General features: G+C 42.7%; 1 protein-coding gene across 3 annotated transcripts in view; it reads right to left on the bottom strand.

Annotated features, from left to right (window-relative positions):
• The window catches only part of APOO (apolipoprotein O), a 74,123-nt gene that overhangs the window by 48,231 nt on the left and 7,406 nt on the right, over positions 1-18,486 (bottom strand). The window lies entirely within an intron of this gene.

Genomic DNA, 18,486 nt, shown 5'->3' with positions numbered 1-18,486 from the left:
GGGAGAACTCTTGAGTTTGAGACTGCAGTAAGCCATGATTATGCCACTACACTACAGCCTGGGCAACAGAGTGAAACTCTGTATCACACACACAAAATAACTATTCCAAAAAAAAAAAAAAAAATGATGGGCTGAGAGGAGGGGAGAGTTATGGGTTTATTAATTTAAACTGTAAATATAAAAAATCTGCTCACGCCTGTAATCCCAGCACTTTGGAAGGCAGAGGCAGGTGGATCACCAGGTCAGGCGTTCGAGACCAGCTTGACCAACATAGTGAAATCCCGTCTCTACTAAAAATACAAAAAAAAAAAAAAGAAAGAAAAAAAAATTTAGCGGGGCATGGTGGCAGGTGCCCATAATCCCAGCTACTCAGAAGGCTGAGGCAGGAGAATCACTTGAACCTGGGAGGTGGAGGTTGCAGTGAACCGAGATTGTGCCACTGCACTCCAGCCTGGGTGACAGTGCCAGACTCCATCTCAAAAAAAAAAAAAAAAAAAAAATCGGACCCCTCCTGTGAAGGTCGTGGCAGTTTTCTAGGAGGGATATTGCTCTCCTTAGGTTGTATCCTGGTGCTGCTGGTTCTGCCTAATAACTGTGATGGGCACAAACCACACGAACAAATGTAGCTGGCTAACATGTATTGCAGAAGCAAAAGAAATCTATAGCAAAACTGCCTTGAAATTAAGACCTCAAGATGCATACTTAATACTTCAAGATGTATCAATTATTTTTAAACCAGTTAAAGTAATAACCACTCTATTTTTTTCTTAATGGCTTTCAGCTCTTTATTTGCTTCTGAAATATGGGAATTTGCAGGCATACATTTCAACAGACATCTTTGTTATATTTTAGCTGGTATTATGCTTTGCATTACAGAACAGCCTCGTCTTTCACATTATAGGCACTGCAAATCTCAGTAATATGATTTCCAAGATACTAAATCATGCCTAAATAGTTAGACAGAAATCAATCGCTCATTTATTTTTCACCTCTCCTCCATCCATTTCCTTTGTCTCATTTGAGCAGGAAATAAACAATTATTGAGCATGCCTTGTGTGTTAGGTACAGCCATAGAAATAGGAATATGGAGTAAGACATATCCTCACCCTGAAAGGGCTTCCATTCTGGTAGGAAGAACTTGATAGATGTAAAAAAATGGACAAACTTTTTTTTTTTTTTTTTACACAGGGTCTCACACTGTTGCCTAGGCTAGAGTGCAGCGGCAGGATGTCTGCTCACTGCAACCTCCCCATCCCAGGTTCAAGCACTCCTCCTATCTCAGTCTCCCGAGTAGCTGGGACTACAGGAGTGCACCACCATGCCCAGCTAATGTTTGTATTTTTTGTAGAGACAGGGTTTTGCCATGTTGCCCAGGCTGGTCTCAAACTCCTGGATTCAAACGATCCACCCACCTTGGCCTCCCAAAGTGCTGACATTACAGGCATGAGCCACTGCACTTGGCCTGGGACGAATTAAAAAATAAAATAAGGGAGGCTGAGGCACAAGAATCACTTGAACCCGGGAGGTGGGGATTGCAGTGAGCCAAGATACTGCCACTGCACTCCAGCCTGGGCGACAGAGTGAGACTCTGTCTCAAAAAAATAAATAAATAAAATAAAAGTGATAGGGGAGGGGCAGGCAGGGAAATGCTAGGTAGAGAAGGGCATGGTCCCTGGCTAGGGCTCCACCCCAGGCCTGTGCCCACAGACCTAGGTGAGGACAGGCATTTCTGTTTTTGTGCCCAAATGCTGCATTTCCCAAGACCACCCTGGCCCACCACACCCCCATCTTGTGCCTATAAAAACCCCGAGACCCTAGCGCGCAGGCACACAAGCGGCTGGACGTCGAGAGGAACACGCCGGCAGAAGAGCACACAAGCAGCTGGACGTCAAGAGAAGCAGAGGCGAGGAAGAACACACCAGCAGAAGAACACACTGACAGACGCTGGCAGGCCACCAACAGCAGAATGGCAGGACAACGCAGAGTTTGGCTGAGGGCGGTCGGAGGAGAGCCCGGCTGCTAAGCAGTCTGACTCCAGGGGAAAACCACCTTCCCACTCCATATCCCTTCTGGCTCTGTTTCCATCTCCTGAGTGCTACTCCCACCATTCAATAAAACCTTGCACTCATTCTCCAAGCCCACGTGTGATCCTATTTTTCTGGTATACTCAGGCAAGAACCCCAGGATACAGAAAGCCCTCTGTCCTTGCGATAAGGCAGAGGGTCTAATTGAGCTGATGAACACAAGCTGCCTACTGACAGCAAAACTAAAAGAGCACATGGTAACACATGCCCACTGGGGCTTCAGAAGCTGTAAACATCCACCCCTAGATGCTACCATGGGGTTGGAGCCCACACTCCCCACGACCTGCCCGTCTGCCTGCTTCCCCTAGGGGTTTTCGGCAGTGGGGCACCTAAGAAGTGAGCCACACCCCCATCACATACCCTGTAAGAGGGACAAGGGAAATTTCTTCGTTTCCAAAAGCATGAATTCTCCCTGCTCTTAGGCAGTTCTACAGAAAGACAAAACAAGCATAGGACATTAGACAGAGGAATCAGCATGTGTGAAGCCATGAAGCTGGGAAACAGCATGGGAGAAACATAGGGAGTTGGAGTTTTGTGGGAGGGGACAGAGTGACAGAGACTCAGAGAAGCTGGTTGTAGCCAGATCACAATGCGACTCGTGTGGCTCACATAAAAGTCCTCGGTAATAAATACTAAAAGATCTCAAATAAGGATACAATATAGAATCGAGTTTGCCGTTTAGAAAGACACATTTCTCAGTGTGGTGGTTTAAGTCATTAAAGGGCCAGATGACCAGTTATGGTGCTGCTAAAACAATGCAGGAAAGAAATGAGGGCCCAAGGAAAGACTGCACAGGAGATGAGAAAGAGGGGAAAGTAGAATTGAGATAGTTTAATAGCCAGAATTAGCAGGACTTAGTGACCAAGGGGAAAGGAGGAGTGACAATGACCTTGGTTTCTTTTTCATTTTTCATTTATTTTTAAATTAATTTTTAAACTGACAAGAATTGTATATATTTATTGTGTACAACATGCTGTTTTGAAATATGTATACATTGTGGAATAGCTAAATTGAGCTAATTAACATATGCATTACCTCACAATTTTTGTGGAATTTAAAAATGTTGAACTAATGGAAGTAGACAGCACAGTGGTAGCTACCAGGGGCAGGGGCTGGGGGGAGTTGGGGAGATACTGGTCAAAAGTACAAAGTTTCAGTTAGACAGGATGAGTAGTTCAAGAGATCTGTTGTACAACGTGGTGACTACAGTTAATAACAACGTATTATATTCTTGAAAATCAGGAAAAGAGTAGATTTTAAGTGACCTTGGAGTTTCTGATGAGTTTTTCTAGTTGGGTGGTGAGACAGCATTCCTGAGAGAGGAAGTAGAAAAAGAGGGGCAAGTCTGAGGGAAAAATGATGAGTTGGTTTTGGACATGTTGCAGAGACAGAGAGACAGCTAGAGGTCTAGTCATCTATCTATGTATCTTTTATTTTACTTGAAAAGCTAAAGTAGACAAACTTAGAAACTGTTGTATTTTGGAAATTAAGAAAAAGTTGACCTGAAATTTTAAGTCCATGAGAACATGTTTTTTGGGTCTGGACTTCCCCAGCACTTCAGGGGTGCATTTATTTCTCACAAAGCACAGTAAGGCTGGATGCAGTGGCTCACGCCTGTAATCCCAGCACTTTAGGAGGCCAAGGTGCGCGGATTACCTGAGGTCGGAGTTCGAGACCAGCCTGGCCAACATGATGAAATCCAGTCTCTACTAAAAATACAAAAATTAGCCAGGCATGGTGGCAGACGCCTGTAATCCCAGCTACTCGGGAGGCTGAGGCAGAAGAATTGCTTGAAACTGGGAGGCGGGGGTTGCAGTGAGCTGAGATTGCGCCTCTGCACTCCAGCATGGGCAAATATATACATATATATTACATATATTTCTCTATATATATATGTATATAACTATACATGTAACTATATATATATTACACTCTCTCTATATATTACTATATATATATAGTACAGACAGGGTCTCATCATGTTACTCAAGCTGGTCTCAAACTCCTGATCTCAAGCAATCCTCCCGCCTTGGCCTCCCAAAGTGCTGGGATTACAGGTGTGAGCCAACATGCTCAGCCTATCTTTGATTTTTAAATCTCAGCTCATTTACTTTAACATTTTATTGGATTCTTAATTATTAATTTCTACTTTACCTTTCCCTCTTATCTTACTCGTTTTTCTAGTTTTAATATTATTCTAGGCCTGCCTCCCTTTACTGCCTAAACTGTTTTCTTCTTCCTCTTCTCCTATTAGTTTTCCTCCCTAAGCCCACCCTGATACCCATTGCGCAGCAAGAACTGTGGCCACAAGGATGGTAGCACCAAAGAAAGCTGGCTCCTGCAGTGGCCTTCTCAGCTTCCAGCAGGCTCTCAACAGACAAGCAAACAAAACAAAGAAAAAGCAAACCTCACCCCAGGAGACCTGGGAGATCCACAAATGAACACTCCCCAGGGCCATAATTCCTAGGTTGCAGGGAACACATGATTTACTCGAGGATTTCTCAAACTCAGCACTACTGACATTTGGGCTGGGTCCTTCTTCATCGTGGGGCTGTCCTGTGCACTGCAGGAAGTTTGGCAGCATCCCTAGTCTCTACCCACTAGATGCCAGTAGCACCTCCTCCCAGTCGCAACAGTCAAAAACATCTCCAGACACTGCCAAATGTCTCCTGGGGAGCAACTCTCCCACTGAGAACTTCTGATTTACTTGAGTAAGTATTACTTTCTGACATCTCTCACCATCCAGACTTGAAGAAAATCTGTATGTTTTAAAACCCATGGCTTCAAACATAGCGAAAGAAACCAGAACAATCACTACTAGGCAGGGGAGGTGGGAGTTGGAAGTGGACTTACTGAGAAGGGGCACAAGTGAACTTTCTGGGGTGAAATCATCTGTATCTTGATTGGGGTGTGGGTTATTCAAGGTGTATACATTTGTCAAAGCTCAAATTGTACAACTAAGATTGTACAACTTAAAAATCTATGTATTTCACTCTATGTAAATCAGACTTTTAAAAAAATCCATCAGCTCTAGCATACCTAATCCATGCCAAGCTCATTCCTAAGAAGGAGCCAGCCACACACCTGACCATGGTAAGGAACTGGTATAGATCTGTGTGATGGAAACCCATGGGAGGAGCCTTGGTAAAAGGTCCCCAGGCAGACAAGGTTGAAGGTGATGCACTCAACATCTTGGCTGATTCATCTTCCTTTCTGGCATGAAAGGGGGCTCCTCCTGGTGCGAGATGACCCCAGCCTGCCTCAGCATGCTCACCACCTTTCCCTCTAACAGTAAAAAGGAAGCTGGCCAGACCAGATGTCATCACAAATGGCCATCTTCGACACTGTGTGCCTGCCAGGTGGTTATCATAATTTGTTAGGGCTCATATTGAGTATTCAGGCCAACCTATTCAAAATCAGGATTTAAGAAGGGAAAGGCTAAGATGCGTAGAGATCACCCCAGGACAGTGTAAGGGCACAAAGAGGAGATGAAGAACCTTCTTCAATATTTTGTCTCCCCAAGGAAGAACAATCCAGTTCTTTGAAAAAACACAATCAACTTCCAGGGTCTGGAACATAATAAAAAAAATCTCTAGCTTTATCAGCTTTCCTCCTGTTCACACTCTGGATGGGTTGCTTTCTAAGACATGAACACAAAGGTATTCTCTCTCCATGAGGAGTCCTGACCCATTATGGTATAATGGGACTGAATATACCTCCCAAGAAGTGAAATCTCCCCCAGACTTTTTCTTTTTCCCTTTTTTTTTTTTTTTTTTTTTGAGGCGGAGTCTCCCTCTGTTGCCAGGCTGGAGTGCAGTGGTGTGATCTTGGCTCACTGCAACCTCCGCCTCCCAGGTTCAAGCCATTCTCCTGCCTCAGCCTCCCAAGTAGCTGGGACCACAGGCGTGCACCAGCACACGCGGCTAATCTTTGTATTTTTAGCAGAGACAGGGTTTCACCATGTTGGCCAGGATGGTCTCAATCTCTTGACCTCGTGATCCGTCTGCCTCGGCCTCCCAAAGTGCTGGGATTACAGGCGTGAGCCACCGTGCCCGGCCTCCCCCAGACTTTTTCTGATGCAGGGCTGGAATCTCTAAACTGCAAGTACCCATGCCCTGAGCACTCCCTGTCCCAAGTGATAGTCCTTGAGAAGCCTGTTGCCAGGTACACTCCCCGGTCAGGGCAGAAGACTTGGCTCAGAAAATGAGCACATATGCACCTGCCAAGAACTGATTAGATATGGTCTACTTTGCATTGTATGAGTTAGGCTTGCTCAAAGTCAAGCAAGCTCTGTTAAGAGCTGAATCTCCAATTAGTGCGAAGTTATAGGCTAGATCAAAGGTGGCATTTCTTTAGATCCAGCCCCTCAGGAGTGTACCCTTCAGTTACTAAATGCCTTTCTTGGAATTCAGCTAGTTGGGAGTCTCAAAGTAAGGGCTCTAATGTGTTGGCTTCTCTGAGGTTTTGAAGCTGTAAGACCCATAGTCACAGAGAAAATGAAAATTTGGCTTAGATAAAGGTAAACTGGTGGCCTTTAGCTCTGCAAACCTCAGAGGGAGTGTCATTGAGTTTTCTCACTCTTGTGGCTAACTCTCCTTTCTTTCTGGTCTGATCCTACTCCCCAGCAAAGTATCAAGGTACACTCTATCTTGGACCTTGGACTCTCTGCATCTCAAAACTTTTGTTTCACACAGCCCGCAAGGTGCTTGTCAATGGAAACAGAGCTACCAGGATTGGTGCTGGGTTAGATGAGGCGCTAACAAGAAATGTAAAGGGGTAGGCTGTCATTATCTTAAAGACATTTATTTGGTTCTTACTCTCTCTCCACTGAAGTTTGCCAAGGACTGATGTCGGCAAAACAAATCTGGTCAGGCAAGCGAGGTCATATGTAACAATTAGAAGAGGTCAACCAGGGTTTTATTTCGAAAACAAATATTTACTGCACACCCACAACATGTCAGGCATGGTGCTAAACAGATACAACACATAAGCAGACATGGTCCCTGCTCTTACAGAGCTTCCAGGAAGCTTATGAATGTAAACAAAGAGTCAGGCCACAATTTAAAAAATAAATTAACATTCAAAAAAAGATTCAGGGCCCAGCACGGTGGCTCACACCTGTAATCCCAGCACTTTGGGAGGCTGAGGTGGGTGGTTCACAAGGTCAGGAGTTCAAGACCAGCCTGGCCAACATAGTGAAACCCCATCTCTACTAAAAATACAAAAATTAGCCGGGCATGGTGGTATGTGCCTGTAGTCCTAGCTATTCGGGAGGCTGAGGCAAGAGAATCACTTGAACCCAGGAGGTGTAGGTTGCAGTGAGCCAAAATCACACTACTGCACTCCAGCTTGGGCAACAGAGTGAGACTTCATCTCAGGAAAGAAAAAAAAAAAAAGATTCAGGCTTAAGATTGACTTTATTAGGAGGCTGAGGTGGGAGGATCACTTGAGGCCAGGAGTTTGAGACCAGCCTGGGCAACATAACAAGACTCCATCTCTACAAAAAAAAAAAAAAAATTAGCTGGGTGTGGTGGGGCATGCGTATGGTCTCAGCTACTTGGGAGGCTGAGGTGGGAGCATTACTTGAGCCCAGGAGGTCAAGGATGCAGTGAGCTATAATCGCATCACTGCATTCCAGCCTGAGTGACAGAGCAAGACTCTGCCTCAAAAAAAAAAAAAAAGAAAGAAAAAGATTGAGTTTATCAGTCAGCTCCCTCAGCTTTAAAGGTAGATTCTTAGACACAGATTACCAAGACATGAATCTGGTGAGGCTGTTAACAAACAAATCATAATGGGTACCTAGAAGGCTAAACTGTTTCTTGCTTTGCAAATAAAAGTACACTGCCCAGGATTCCATAGCTCTGGGATCGCATTGTGATCTGTAAAAAAAAAAAATACAGGCTGGGTGTGGTGGCCTGTATTTTTCCAGTAAAACTGCCTTAAAGACAAATAAAAACCTTAAGCTAAATAAGACATCCTCAGAATTATTCAGACTCTCATGAATGGTGGGGCTCAAATCCCTAACAACTAGTTTTCTTTTTCAAGTCTATAGAGAATCTAGTGTATAGTCTCTCCCATTTAAAAAAAAGGTGATTCTTTTCTCCCACAATTACAGAACTATTATCTTATTAAACTTCCATTTATAATATATGCCAGCTTCATGATAGAAGGCCTTTGCAGGCCTGTGTACACAAGAGGTTTCAGAATTACCTGGGGATTTTTTTTTTTTCTTTGAGACGGAGTCTCACTCTCTCGCCCAGGCTGGAGTGCAGTGGCACGATCTCGGCTCACTGCAAGCTCCACCTCTTGGGTTCCCGCCATTCTCCTGCCTCAGCCTCCCCAGTAGCTGGGACTACAGGCGCCCGTCACCACACCGGTTTTCACCGTGTTAGCCAGGATGGTCTTGATCTCCTGACCTCGTGATCCACCCACCTTGGCCTCCCAAAGTGCTGGGATTACAGGCGTGAGCCACCGCGCCCGGCCCACCTAGGGCGTTTTTTAAAAGCATAGACTCTAACACCTTCCCCCAGAGTGTCTGACTCAGCGAATCTAAGAGGAGCCCAAGAATCTATTCCCAAGATAAGCAAAGTTTTGAAAACCACTATTCCACAAACATATGCTTAAAGAACAGTTATTCAACTTAAGTTTGTGTAAGCACTCAAACATACTTTTAAAAACATTTGAAAGTATAAAATGAAAACTGTCTTAAACATAAAAAGAAACAGAGTGACTGGTCACCCAATAGAGAAATTATGACATTTATTTACATTCAAGAAAATCTCTCCCATCTAAACAAAACACAACAAATACCTTCCACCTCTAATTCCCTCTCTAACTACTACCTTACCCTTCTACCAACCTCCATTGACAAATTTATTTTAAAAGTAGACTATGGTTAGAAGGCAGAATAGTAGATACCCTTAGCAAGCCGGGGAGTGACTAGAAGGGCCATGAGAAGAACTTCTAGAGTGCTAGTATGTTTAGTTTGTAAAAATTCACTTATGACCCGTTTACTTTCCTTTACGTATGTTATACAAATGGTCTCCGATTTACAAATGGTTCGACCTTATGATGGTGCAGAAGCGATACGCATTCCGTAGAAATCGCACTTTGAGTACCCATGCAACCATTCTGCTTTTCACTTTCAGTACAGTATTCAATAATGTACATGAAACATTCAATAGTTTATTATAAAATAGGCTTTGTGTTAGATGATTCTGCCCAACTGTGGGCTACTGGAAGTGTTCTGAGTCATTTAAGGGAGGGTAGGCTAAATTATGATGTTTGGTAGGTTAGGTGTGTTAAATGCATTTCTGACTTAATGATATTTTCAACTTATGATAGGTTTATCAGATGCAACCCCACCACAAGCTGAGGAGCATACACATTTAAGCACAAAGTCAAAAAGACAGACTCTGTTTTCTCAATTTTTATCTCCTCCTCCCTTTACTACTCAATGCACCTAAAACCTTTCTTCCCAAGGCCACCAATGGCCTCCCAGTTGCTAAACCCCAATGGACATCTGGTATCCTGGTTGCACCCTGAAACTGGTGACTACTCTACATCTTCAAACCCTTTCTTTGGCTTACAGGATTCTACCCTACCCCTATTCTAGAAGCTTTCTAGGTACTCTCCTCCCCTTTTGGGCCTTCTCTTCCTCTGCATAGCTCTTCAAGGTTGATGAGTCATGGAGTAGTCTTTAACTCTCTCCTCTTCTCACTCCAGGGCAATTTCATTGAAATCTAATTCTTTTTTTTTTTTTTTCTTTCAGACAGAGTCTCCGCTCTGTCACCCAGATGGGAGTCCAGTGGCACGATCTCAGCTCACTACAATCTCCACCTCCCGGGTTCAAGGTATCCTCATGCTTCAGCCTCCCAAGTAGCTGGGATTACAGGCACCTGCCACCACGCCCAGTTAATTTTTGTGTTTTTAGTAGAGACGGGGTTTCGCTATGTTGGCCAGGATGGTCTCAGACTCCTGGACTCAAGTGATCCACCGTGCCTCGGCCTCCCAAAGTGCTGGGATCATAGGCATTAGCCACCGCGCCTGGCCAAAATCTAAGTCTTTAACTCCCACCCATATGCTACTATCAGTATCCCTAGCCTGGACCTCTCCCTAAGCCTCAGGCTTGTGTGTTTCTTGTGTTTTTAACTCCCTGATGGACATGTTACCAGGCTTTTCAACTGCTACTTCAAACAGACTATATCCAAAGGTGACCTTTTTTTTTTGAAGTGATGGAATATATTATTTCTTTTATATTTTCCATATATATAATTTAAATTCTCTCTCTATATATAAGTATATACTTACACTACCTTACCCTTCTACCAAGTTTATATATGTATATAAACGATGTGTCTATACATACTTATATATACATATATACTTAAAAATAGTTTAAATATATATATACTTTAAGTATATATAATATAGTTTATATATTTCTATATATAGTTTAAATTTATATATTTAAAATGTATGACATTATGTTTTCAACTATCTTTCTCCAAAACCTGTTTTCCTGAGATTGTCTACCTTATTTAATGATCCTACAAGACACACAAAGGACAACATAAAAGCAACTCTTCAATGATAAAGAATGAAAAAAAAAAAAATTTTGTTGAGACAGAGTTTTGCTCTTTCGCCCAGGCTGGAGTGAAGTGGCGTGATCTCAGCTCACTGCAACCTCTGCCCCCCTGGGATTCAAGCAATTCTCCTGCCTCAGCCTCCCAAGTAGCTAGGATTACAGGTGGCCACCACCACACCAATTTTTTTTTTTTTTTTTTGAGATGGAGTCTCGCACTGTCACCCAGCCAGGAGTGCAGTGGCATGATTTCTGCTCACTGCAACCTCCATCTCCCGGGTTCAAGCAATTCTCCTGCCTCAGCCTCCCAAGTAGCTGGCATTACAGGTGCCCGCCACCATGCCCGGCTAGTTTTTTTGTATTTTTAGTAGAGACAGGGTTTCACCATGTTGGCTAGGCTGGTGGTCTCAAACTCCTGACCTCAGGTGATCTGCCTGCCTTGGCCTCCCAAAGTGCTGGGATTTGCCGAGGTGGGCGGATTACAAGGTCAGGAGATCAAGACCATCCTAACACGGTGAAACCCCGTCTCTACTAAAAATACAAAAAATTAGCAGGGCATGGTGGCAGGTGCCTGTAGTCCCAGCTACTCGGGAGGCTGAGGCAGGAGAATGGCGTGAACCTGGGAGGCGGAGCTTGCAGTGAGCTGAGATCATGCCACTGCACTCCAGCCTGGGTGACAGAGTGAGACTCCATCTCAAAATAAATAAATAAAAATAAATAAAAATCAGGAGAAATAAAATGAGTCCATAATTCTTGAAACATCAAAAGAATACAGAATACTCTCCTCCATAAGGAGCATTCAGGACAGTACCTACATTTTATACAGCAATCTCTTATTTTATTTTTATATTTTTTATTTTTTGAGACAGAGTTTCACTCTTGCTACCCAGGCTGGAGTGCAGTGCCGCAATCTCGGCTCACTGCAACCTCCACCTCCTGGGTTCAAGTGATTCTCCAGCCTCCTGAGTAGCAGGAATAACAGGTGCCCGCCACCACGCCCAGCTAATTTTTTTGGGTATTTTCAGTAGAGACAGGGTTTCTCCATGTTGGCCAGCCTGCTCTCGAACTCCTGACCTCTGGTGATCTGCCCGCCTCAGCTTTCCAAAGTGCTAGGATTATAGGCATGAGCCACCAGGCCCGGCCAGCAATCCTTTCTAATCTGGAGGGTCACACACCAAACAGAACAGAGGCTTTCTCTGGGAAGGGGCCTGGCAGGAGGCGGACAATAGCAACCTGATCAACTGCACTATTTTGACTTTTTACAAGGAAAAGGTATTTCAGTATTACTTATAACATTTAAAAAAAAAATAGACGTTTTCTTTTCAAAGTAGTTACCTTGATAAATCATATGTGGAGTCGGAATTTATTGCAACTATTTATATAAATTTCATAAGTGAAATTTATTTTTTAAAATTATTATTATTATTATTTTTTGAGACAGAGTCTCACCCTGTCACCCAGGCTGGAGTGCAGTGGTGTGATCTCGTCTCACTGCCACCTCCGCCTCCCGGGTTTAAGTGATTCTCCTACCTCAGCCTCCCAAGTAGCTGGGATGACAGGCACATGTCACCATGCCTAATTTTTATATTTTTAGTAGAGATGGGGTTTTGCCACGTTGGTCGGGCTGGTCTTGAACTCCTGACCTCAGGTGATCCACCCACCTTGGCTTCCCAAAGTGCTGGGATTACAGACATGAGCCACCACACTCAACCAAAATTTACTTTTAATATGTAATCATATGGCTTCCATTCAGATCACATTTTAAGCCTAAAAGACAATCAGTCTCGGCCAGGCGCAGTGGCTCACACCTGTAATCCCAGCACTTTGGGAAGCCAAGGTGGGTAGATCACCTGAGGTCAGGAGTTTGAGAGAAGCCGGGCTAACATGGTGAAACCCCGTTTCTACTCAAAATAGAAAAAATTAGCCAGGCATGGTGGCGTGTGCCTGTAATCCCAGCTACTCAGGAAGCTGAAGCAGGAGAATTGCTTGAACCCTGGAGGCGGAGGTTGCAGTGAGCCAAGATCACGCCACTGCACTCCAGCTTGGCAACAAGAGTGAAACTCCATCTTAAAAAAAAAAAAAAAAAGAAAACCAGTCTCAATATATTTTAAAGAAGAGTGGTAAAGAATAGAAAATGGGCCGGATGCAGTGGCTCAGGCCTGTAATCCCAGCACTTTGGGAGGCCGACGCAGCCAGATCACCTGAGGTCAGGAGTTTGAGACAAGCCTGGCCAACATAGTGAAACCCTGTCTCTACTAAAAATACAAAAATTAGCCGGGCATGGTGGTGGGCTCCTGTAGCCCCAGCTACTCAGGAGGCTGAGGCAGGAGAATCGCTTGAACCCAGGAGGCAAAAGGCTGCAGTGAGCCAAGATTGTGTCACTGCATTCCTGCCTGGGCAATGAAGTGAGACTCTGCCTCAAAAAAAAAAAAAAAAAAGAAAAAAAGATTCACTATCTCCACACACACACACAAAGATTAGAAAATGGCATCTGTACACGTATGTTTATTGCAGCACTATTTACAATAGCAAAAACTTGGAAGCAACCCAAATGCCTATCAATGATAGACTGGATAAAGAAAATGTGGCACATATACACCATGGAATACTATGCAGCCATAAAAGAGAGTGAGTTCTTTGCAGGGACATGGATGAAGCTGGAAGCCATCATTCTCAGCAAACTGACACAGGAACAGAAAACCAAACACATGTTCTCACTCATAAGTGGGAGTTGAACAGTGATAACACATGGAAGGGAACATCACACACCGAGGCCTATCGGGGGTGGAGGGCAAGAGGAGGGAGACCATTGGGACAATTACCTAATGCATGCAGGGCTTAAAACCTAGATGACAGGTTGATAGGTGCAGCAAACCAACATGGCACATGTATACCTATGTAACAAACCTGCACGTTCTGCACATGTATCCCAGGACTTAAAGTAAAATAGCAAAAAAAAATTACAGTATTAGTCATCATTAAAACAATCTCTACTTGAATCTTTTCTACATCTCCCAATTAAACATAGTGTCCAACATAAGCTTTTCTTTCTGTAGTGGTGGTGGTAAAGAATCAAGCTTTATGTAAACTTGATCAATAATAAGATTATCTCATTCTACAAAAAAAAAGAAAAAAAAATGGCATTTGTTTTTTAAAAAAAAAAGGGGGGGGAAGGGGACTTGTAGTATGATTCCACTGAGTTTTTTGAAAATGTCATACCAAGGGTATATTTGAATATGTCCAGAATGGAGTCTAAAAAGATGTTAGGGTCGGGTGCGGTGGCTCACGCCTGTAATCCCAGCACTTTGGGAGGCTGAGGTGGGCAGACCACGAGGTCAGGAGTTCGAGACCAGCATGACCAACACGGTGAAACCCTGTCTCTACTAAAAACACAAAAATTAGCTGGACATGGTGGCGCACGCCTGTAATCCCAGCTACTCAGGAGGCTGAGGCAAGAGAATCACTTGAACCCGGGAGGTGAAGGTTGCAGTGAGCCAAGATCATGCCACTGCACTCCAGCCTGGGCAACAGAGTGAGACTCCGTCTCAACAACAACAACAAAAAGATGTTAACAGTGGCTGTCTATAGGTGGTGATATTAAAGGTAATTCTTAATATTATCTGTATTTCCTAAAGTTTTTACAAAAAAACATTGATTTGTTTTGTAACATGCAAAGAACAAAAATGGCTTGCTCCTGAGAATATTCTAAAGAGCTTGCCACAAAGTTTGAAGATAATTCCAAACGAGGAAGAGTAAAAATGCTTTGATCAGTGATAGAATTTTTGGAATAAATATATTGACAGTATAATTAAATCTATCCTCTCAAAACAACTGTTTTGATGCATTCATTTGAATGTAAAGTTTGGGAGCACTCATACTTAACAATAACAATAAAAGCCATAATCATTTTGATCTGTTTCACAGCAAAGGAGGTTATAAAGCCAAGAATTTATTGCCCTTTGTCACTCAGGCTGGAGTGCAGTGGTACAATCACAGCTCACCGTGGCCTTGAACTCCTGGGCTCACCTAATCCTTCTGCTTCAGCCTCTCAAATACCTAGGACTATGGGTGCAATGGAGCACACTCAGCTATTTTTTTCTTTTCTTTTTTTTTGGTAGAGATGGGGGTCTCACTACGTTTCCCAGGCTGGTCTCGAACTCCTAGCCTCAAGCAATCCTCCTGCCTTGGCCTCCCAAAGCGTTGGGATTACAGGTGTGAACCACCATGCCCAGTAAAGTTCAGACTTTAAACAATATAAAAAAAACTCTTCCTGCTGTGGCAAACGTAGAACTATTTTATGAGAAATTTTTAATTCTTTAGTTCTGTACTACAGTAATTGGTATTTCCTAGTTCTTTCTCACCCACTATAAACAGACTACAATCTAAAGAGATAAGCAAAGAAAAAAATGAGACTGTTTTCAAGACTAATATTATCTTTTTCTCACAGAAAATCGAGTTTTATCTTATCTTTGGAGGGTAGAATTCACCACAAAATTAGGTCAGCAAAGCAAACAAAATGTCTCATCTGCAATTGTTTCATTTTCTGGTCTTTAAAAATAGCGATTAGACTGTATAAAATTCATGTAGAAAAATAATAAACTTGTGTGATAAATGGGAAGAAAACCTCAGGGCCAAAGAGTGAGATAATTGTTCATTTAGGCAGGTTTTGAGTCATCCAGTTGGGCTATACTGGTTTCAAAGACTTGGAACACAGACAACATGTAATTTATCAGGTTCAGAATTTATTTTGAACTTCTTCATCCAGACAGAAATTTACTGCTACTTAAGACTCCTACATATATATGCTTTTTTCTCTATTAGAATGGCATCCTGGGATCCACTCAATCTTTTCTGAATTAAGGGAACATAGGGAGGAAAAAATCATAAGGGAACATTTGCTTCAAGTTTAGCTTTTCTAACGCATCTATGTTTTCAAGCAACTAATAAAATGTACATCATTTAATAGGAGAGCTATTCTGTCAAAGTAAAATCTATCTGGACTGGGTATGCTGGCTCACACCTGTAATCCCAGCACTTTGGGAGGCTGAGGCAGGCAGATCCTTTGAGCCCAGGAGTTCAAGACCAGCCTGGGCAAGAGGCTGAAGGTGAAACTCCTTCTCTACAAAAGATACAAAAAATTATCTGGGCATGGTGGCACGTGCCTATAGTCCCAGCTACCCAAGAGGTTGAGGTAGGATTGCTTGAGCCTGGGAGGTGGACGTTGCAGTGAGCTAAGATTGCACCACTGCACTCCAGCCTGGGCGACAGAGCATGACACTGTCTCAAAAAAAAAAAAAAAAAATCTATCTAGACACATGGCTCTGTCTCAAAAAACAAAAAACATCTATCTAGACACAGGTTTCTATCTAGACATACGACTCTCAAAACAAAACTCTATCTAGACACAGGTTTCGTATCTCTTTTTTTGGGGGGGGGGATAGGGTCTCGTTCTGTCACTCAGGCTGGAATGCAGTGGCACGATCACAGCTCACTGCAGCCTCAACCTCCTGGGCTCAAGTGATCCTCCCATCTCAGCCTCTTGAGTAGCTGGGACTACAGGCAGGCGCCACCACACCCGGCTAATTTCTGCATTGTTTGTAGAGAAGGGGTTTCACCAAGTTGCCCAGGCTGGCCTCGAACTCCTAGGCTCAAGGAATTCTCCTGCCTCAGCCTCCCAAAGTGCTGGGATTACAGGTGTGAGCCACCACGTCGGGCCTCGACCCAGGTTTCATATCTTAACAGCCCACCATGTGCACAGAGAACTCTGAACTCACTAATGAAAACTGCCTTCGACTTCATCTCAGTTACTCATGTGCGTGCTTCTTCTTTAAGGAAAACTGTCAGCCTTTTTTGAAAAAAAAAAAAAAAAAAATCACATACAAGACTCAATTTGGCTGATGACCATCTGACCTCATAATGAAAATCTGCAAAAATAAGGAAAAAAACAAGGAAAGTAAATGTTTGGACTATACCCAGCAACTTCAACAGGACTCCCAGATGGTGTGACTCCACAAACAGGCTAAGTTCTATCTGCCAAGTGAGGTAAACCATTAACAGACAGTTTAGGAAACTTCTTGGAGCCCTCATAATCACTTTTTGCTTACTTACTCACTCACCAGTCTAACCCATGTCACATGAATCAGCACCTCTAATAGGAGAGGAGACTCATTTCAGCAAGCACAAAGAAAAACAGGCTAGTTCACAAGGACTGAAGTTTGTGGAATGGGGGAAGAGAAAAAAGAACCTTTATTAGTTAGTTTCATATATCCTATTTTAAAAGACTGTTCAGAAGAAGGAATAGACATATCTGAAAAAAAAACTACTGGGAATTCCTCCACACTAAGGCAATGAACATGCACTTGTGGATCTATCTCTAGCTACCACAGAGGGGGCTCCTCATCCTCATGGAACCAAACAAAGAAGTCCTTAAGCGGGAGCCAGTGTGGGCTTTGAATAAAACACTCTGCATTGCTTCAAACAGCCAGAAATAGGAAGACAAAGGGTAACTGTACTTAAAGTGCCTTTAAAACAATATTCACTCAAAATTCAACTATACTATCCATAATGCATAAAGCTGTATCAGGAAAATATAGCTCAACAATCAAAGTTATAGGCTTTCAGCATACTGAAAACTCTACGACCCTTGCCCTACATTTCTGCTTCTCCAAGTTTTAGTGAACACCAAAAATAAGTTTAAAAACCTACCACATTAAGAAATTGGCACTGATTAAATTTTCTAACAAAACTGGCACGAGGCCATACAAAAATTAGGAAAAACTCAGCAAAAGTGAAAAATAAATAACTTCCAAATTCTAAAATATATCTTCAGACTAGGATTTTTTTGCCCCTGAAAATATATAAAGTTTCATGCTATATGAAGTAACTGTAAAATTCCACTTAAGCATTAGTGGGGAAAATCAACTGATACACTCTAAAAATTCCTTTATTTTAAAGATCTTTTAGTACTTTCTTGTCGTATTAAAAATAAGTCTAAACTTTTCGAAACAGATATCTTTGCTATTGAGATTATATACCTAATAACTTGCATTTATATATCTAATTTTAAATGTACAATACAAACAAACATGAAAGTTCATTTCCTAGCCTCTAAGAAGTCCCAGTCTAGCCTAGAAAGGACATGGGTGTAGAACACATATACATGTAGATTATAAATTAAACCTTTATGTCATAAAAGTCTATAAACATCAACATGCCTCATGGGGTAATCAATTCATTTATCATAAATGTCTGGGACATTATCTACTTTTTTCCTCCACTGTGTCTCTAATCTCCCCATTCTTTTAATGTATCGTTTTACCTCTTCTTTCTCCTCTTCCACTGTTAGTTACAACTGTGAGGCTATCTGCATTTTAGAAGTAGATAGAAGAATGCTACAGTGTCCTGAGCAGAATTCATTTCCAAATGAGAAGTGAAATAACCCAAGTTAATTCACTTTTTAGAGTTGTTAAGTCCAGAGTGTTAACCTGCAAGCATAGATCACTTCAGTGGACAAATGTGATACAAGAGGAACAGAAAACACCTTACACTGATATAGTACTTTGTAGTTCACAGTTCTTTTCACGTATCATCTCATTTGAATCTCCCAACAGCCCTGTGAGATACAGAGGGACATATCACTATCCCCACAGGATCATGATCAGAGGACGCTGAGAGATTAAGAAATCTCAACGGGCCGGGCGTGGTGGCTCATGCCTGTAATCCCAGCACTCTGGGAGGCCGAGGAGGACAGATCACTTAAGGTCAGGAGTTCGAGACCAGTCTGGCCAACATGGTGAAACCCCATCTCTAATAAAAATA

The sequence above is a fragment of the Chlorocebus sabaeus genome, chromosome X, assembly GCF_047675955.1.
Source record: "Chlorocebus sabaeus isolate Y175 chromosome X, mChlSab1.0.hap1, whole genome shotgun sequence".
Classification (NCBI taxonomy): domain Eukaryota; kingdom Metazoa; phylum Chordata; class Mammalia; order Primates; family Cercopithecidae; genus Chlorocebus; species Chlorocebus sabaeus.
This window is presented reverse-complemented; position numbering and strand designations above follow the sequence as displayed.